The sequence below is a fragment of the Dryobates pubescens genome, unplaced genomic scaffold (assembly GCF_014839835.1).
Source record: "Dryobates pubescens isolate bDryPub1 unplaced genomic scaffold, bDryPub1.pri scaffold_60_arrow_ctg1, whole genome shotgun sequence".
In the NCBI taxonomy this organism is placed as follows: domain Eukaryota; kingdom Metazoa; phylum Chordata; class Aves; order Piciformes; family Picidae; genus Dryobates; species Dryobates pubescens.
In genome coordinates, this window is record NW_026530779.1 from 16,445 (window position 1) to 22,169 (window position 5,725).

The 5,725-nt window shown below is 50.5% G+C and overlaps 1 pseudogene; it reads left to right on the top strand.

Moving 5' to 3' along the window:
- The first annotated feature begins 4,265 nt into the window (after positions 1 to 4,265).
- On the top strand, positions 4,266 to 5,244 carry LOC128899771 (olfactory receptor 14A16-like; annotated as a pseudogene).
- The last annotated feature ends 481 nt before the right edge of the window (positions 5,245 to 5,725 follow it).

Here is a 5,725-nt window from a genome sequence, read left to right on the forward strand (position 1 = left end):
TGTTTTCGTCTTCTGAATCCCAGCTGTCTCTGTCGGTATTAGAGGAAGCTCAGAGTATAGCTCACAGTATCACCAAGGTTGGAAGAGACCTCAAAGAGTCCAACCTGTCACCACAGACCTCATGACTAGACCATAGCACCAAGTGCCACATCCAGTCTCCTCTTGAACATCTCCAGGAATGGGGACTCCACCACCTCCCTGGGCAGCAGATTCCAATGCCAAACAACTCTCTCTGTGAAGAACTTTCTCCTCACCTCGAGCCTAAACTTCCCCTGGCACAGCTTGAGACTGTGTCCTCTTGTTCTGGTGCTGGTTGCCTAAAAGAAGAGACCAACCCCTTCCTGGCTACAACCACCCTTCAGGTAGTTGTAGAGAGCAATGAGGTCACCCCTGAGCCTCCTCTTCTCCAGGCTAAACAATCCCAGCTCCCTCAGCCTCTCCTCATAGGGCTTGTGCTCAAGGCCTCTCCCCAGCCTTGTTGCTCTTCTCTGGACATGTTCAAGTGTCTTGATATCCTTCTTAAATTGAGGGGCTCAGAAGTGGACACAGTTCTCAAGGTGTGGCCTAACCAGTGCAGAGTACAGGGGCACAATGACTTCCCTGCTCTGCTGCATGCATTAAATCAAACCTGGAATTTAAATGCCTGTCAAAATTCAATTGTAGCACACCAGTAAGGTGTTTTGAGCATCAGGACATGTGGGATCATAATTTGCTCTCTGCCCCATTAGAGCCTCAGGAATTAGATATTTCAGGGACCTTACAAGCAGAAATCTGTGTGTACCTGCAGCAGAGATCTGGAGCTGATACAGTACTATGATCTTTAATCACACTCCCTTTGCCTTAAAGCCATGCAGGCTTAGCCTAACAGCTGAATGAGATGATCATGGAGGTTTGTAGAACAAAGTTGAACACATAGCAGCCAGGATAATCTTGCTTCAAATTGCTACAGCAAAGCACCAGCTCAGCTAAGGGAACTGGCATCTTGGATTGCAAAACAAGACAAGGAAACATCAAAAGTGTTGCTTGAATTAGCCACTGATGTGGAGAGTGTCAGCCCTGCCAGGCTGCAAAATCGAGCTGCTGCTGTTCTTTGTTCCCAGCTCCCGGTCAGGGCTGGACAGAATGTGATGGTCTGTGCTGTACACACTGAAGTGATCATTCCAAACATAGACATAAGAGTATTACAAACTGGGTTGTGAATATTGCTGATTGGATTAATCCTGGAGTTGGCAGTGCCCTGTTCATTCTCATGTCTGCAAAGGGCCCTGCAGAGGATAATGAGCCCTGGGCAGGAAGGAGGAATTGTAGATAAAGCAGGTGGCCAGGGCAGCTTTAACCTTGAACTAAGCAGAGTTCTGCCCTTGAATCAGGAATGTAAACAGCTCCAGGAATGAAGATCTGTGAACAACAAAGGAAGAAACAGAGAGAACTCCCCAGGCTACCAAAAGGGGGAGAGAGGTGCCTGGACACCAAGCCTAAACCAATCACTTGAGTACAAAGGGCACATGGACACAGAAAGAAAAAGATATAAGCCATGATGTGTATGAATCAAGTGGCCTCTGCTGCTGGCTGGTGCTTGAGCACATCTTGGTGTCATCCTTTTCCTTGGCCACCAGCACTGCATAGCCTTAGCTGTTGAGTTTTTCCAGTTCTCTGGATCACTTCTTCCTGTTGTTTGTTTGGAGAACCTTGAGTTTTCCCTTCCATCAGCTAGCCAGGAGAAGTTCTCCTCACCTTTCACTGCCTGTTTTAGAATCTCTTGGGTTTGTCACAAGACATTGGTTTGGTCACCAGCTGTGTTCAGACTTATCCCAAACCTTCACAAAGTACAATTTGGAAGGTTCATACCAGAGAGGACGCCAAAGAAATGTCCCTCAAAGGGCAGAGCTGCTATGCATGAGGCCATCCAGAGGTGTCAGGAAATGGCAGGGAGAGCTGAGACAGATCAGGGAAGGGATGGAAATGGCAAGGGGAGACCTGGCTGGGGAAGCAAGATTGGTGTCAGCAGCCTGAAGGGAAAGAGCTGCAGGCATGGGACAGTGGAGGAGAGGCTGCTGTAGGGATGGCCAAGGGCTCTGGCAAGGATGAGAGGCCCAACAGGACGAAGGTATTTTTCCCCTTGGCTGTGCCAGTTGACTCTGCCACCAAGGCCTGTGAGGAAAAACTTTGCTTTGAGGTTTTCAGGCATTACTATTCCAAGGGCAGTGGTCAGGGCTTGGTCTTTCTGCTTCCTAGACCAAAGGCAAGTTTTTCTGCCCTGTACTTTGCCTTTGTCTCCCTGCAATCCTGGCCTCTAACAAGCTGCTCTAAGGAGTCCCTGGGGAGCCTTTGTCAGTAACAAGCCTCAGTGAGGCCAATCAGTGCTTCAAGGTACTTTGGAGTTTGCTTCTGCCTTGGACTTGTTGAGAGGCTTCTTGGCAGTACCTTGGCAGAGTCTCCTGGCAGTACCTGAGGATGATGTAATCAGCCCCAAATACTCCATGGGGCTCATTAAATACTGCTGAACCTCTCATTATTGCCAAGGTTTCTGCAGCTAATTGGAGAGGTTTTTATTGCACAAAGCATCTGATAAAAAATATTTTTAAAGGTACATTTCATTCCTTTTCAGCAGGAGTTGTCTCTTTGCAAGCAAACCACAGCAATCCTGTCAAGGTCCTGCCCTGGCCACTGCTCATCCTCACAGAGCCCAGAGCCACAGGCGAGAGACAGGATCTGCCTTGCCAGGGGCTGGGGGTCAGGGCTTGGCCCTTTGCATCAATGAAACCCCTCCAGGTTTCCTCAGCAGCAGAGCCACCTTGAGCTGCTTGTCCTGACCTGTCAGCACTGCCTCAGTTCTCTGCTCTCACCACAGCCTGGAGATGCTTCAGTGCCTCCAGTAAAGCTTCCCTTGCATCCACTGTCTCTTTCTGCTCTAACCAGACCCTGGGGACCCTTTCCCAGTATGCTTCACTGGGACCCAGTAACAGTAGAAAAACTTCAGAGTTTGACTCTGACTTTGACTTCTGCAGAGGTTTCATCAGCTTCTCAGTCTCTGAGGTTTACAGGGAGCCTAAAGGTACCAGAGGAGTTATTAAAAGACCTTGGGCTGGTCTTCTGCTGCCCTATTGGGCCAGACTCCTGGGCTGGAAGGCTGATGCTGGCAAGCAGGCAGCCCTGCAGGAGACAGCTCTGGCCAGGAGCAGCTCCTCTGCACAACAGAGCAGGGCTGAGGACACTGCCAGAGGATCTCAGGAAGATCAGGAAGGCAGAGAGAGCTTCAAGGTGGACAGGACTTGGAGGATGATGAGAGCTCACTGAAGGAGAAGTCACTGCAGTCATTGACACAGGGAGGCTGTGGGTGCAGGACACTGCAGCTGTATCTCCTGGAGGCATCTCCATCTTGGCAGCTGATGCTCAGCTGAAGGCTCCTGGAGTGTGCACACAGAAGGATGACCAACGACCTTCAGCTCCATCCTGTAAGCAGCAGTGAGCAGAGCTGGGTAAGGAGACAGCTTCACTCCCAACCCCTCTGCCTTTCTCTCTTCCCTTCACTTCTCTGCAGCACTGCAGGCCTGCTCCCTGTTTCTCCACCTCTCCATGGGTGTGGTGGTTTTAGGCTGTGCCTTTAAAATTTAGTGACACATTTTGAGCAGAAAAGTAGAAACAAAATAAATAGATCACTCTTGGGTGTGAAAAGGAAAAGAAAAGATTATTCTAAACAAATTGATTGGATAAATATCTGGAGTCAGAGGAGCTGTACCATAACAATTCTCTCTCTTCTCCTCTGATCTCAGCTGTTTTGCTTTGCTGGGGAGAGATCACCTGCTTTGGCTACCCTTGGCTAAGTCTAACCCACTGATTTCTCTCTCCACTCCTCCTTTGTCTCTTGGAACAGGGGTTAGGGGTTAGGGGGAGAGGAAATACCTGTCTCATACTGTCACTCCTGTATGTTCTGTACCTGTTCATTGCATTCCATTGTAGAGTGTAGCTCTTGCTTGTCAATACAGCTTCATTTGCTTCTAACTGAGCTGCTCTGGCAAAGCTAATGCTGGGGGGAAATTTCAACCCACCACAATGGGACTCTTGTTCCCTGGGATTGGGCTGTTGGTCATTTTCTGTTCTGACTCCAGAGGAATCTTCATGGCAGTTCTGTGTCTCTGCTGCAATTGAAGCTGTGATGAATTCTGCCATGGGTTAGTAGTGATAGGACTAAGCTGATCCATTCCTCATGCAGCTCAGGGACAGGGGTTACAATGAGGCTGAGAGAAGTGTGCTCTAACTTGTCGATGCCTTTTTTGTCCTTGGACAGGTTTCCATGGCCAGAGGCAGCAGATGGCCAACAGCAGCTCCTTCACCCACTTCCTCCTCCTGCCATTCCCAGGCACAAGGCAGCTGCAGCTCCTGCACTTCTGCCTCTTCCTGGCCATCTACCTGGCTGCCCTGCTGGGCAATGGCCTCATCATCGCCACCATAGCCTGGGACCACCACCTCCACACCCCCATGTACTTCTTCCTCCTCAACCTCTCCTTCCTTGACCTGGGTGCCATCTCCACCACTGTGCCCAAATCCATGACTAATTCCCTGTGGGACACCAGGGACATCTCCTATGCAGGATGTGCAGCTCAGGTCTTTTTTATCCTCTTTTTGCTTGGCACAGAGTTTTTTCTCCTCACCACCATGTCCTATGATCGCTACATTGCCATCTGCAGACCCCTGCACTATGAGACCCTCCTGGGCAGCAGAGTTTGTCTCCACCTGGCAGCAGCTGTCTGGGCCTGTGGCATTCTCTATGCTGTGCTGCACACAGCCAATACATTTTCCCTGCCCCTCTGCCAGGGCAATGCTGTGAACCAATTCTTCTGTGAAGTGCCCCAGATCCTCAATCTCTCCTGCTCCACATCCTACCTCAGGGAACTTTGGCTCCTTGTGGTCACTTTCTGTTTAGTCTTTGTCTGTTTTGTGTTGATTGTGGTGTCCTATGTGCAGATCTTCAGGGCAGTGCTGAGGATCCCCTCTCAGCAGGGACGCCACAAAGCCTTTGCCACCTGCCTCCCTCACCTGGCTGTGGTCTCCCTGTTTACCAGCACTGGCTCCATTGCCTACCTGAAGCCCTCCTCTCTTTCTTCCCCATCCCAGAACTTGGTTGTTTCAGTTCTGTACTCAGTGGTGCCTCCAGCAGTGAACCCTCTCATCTACAGCCTGAGGAACCAGGAGCTGAAGGCTGCCCTGAGCAAACTGATCCCTGGATGCTTTCAGAAGCAATAAAATCTCTGAGGTCTCCTGCAGAGCATTTCTTTTGTCACTCAGTGCAGACCCAGCCTGGCTGCTGGAGTTCTGGCTGCTGCTGGTGCTGTTCCCCTTGTGAGAATGTTGTTCCCACACAAATGTCTTTCTTCAGACCATTTCTAGTTCAGTGTTGTCCTGTCTGGTGTGACCCAGAGGCTGCAGACATGAGGAGCTGTGCTCTCTTAGTGTTCAGCAATAAAGTACCCTGTTTGTCTGCATTCCATCCTCCAGAGTTGCTTGTCTCAGTTGCTTCCTCCAAGGCTTTTGTGGAGCTGCTGGGTAGTGCCTGTGTGCAGAGGTGGAAGGGCAGAGTCCCAGCACAGCAGCAGTGCCAGGGAGCCCCAGAGCTTGGGCTGTCCTCAGGTGCTCTTTCTTCCCTTCCACCCTCTCCTGCTGAGCCTCTGTGCTGGAGCAAGGCCTGAGTGCTCTGGCAGCTTGGGCACTGTGCTGCTGTGTGGCA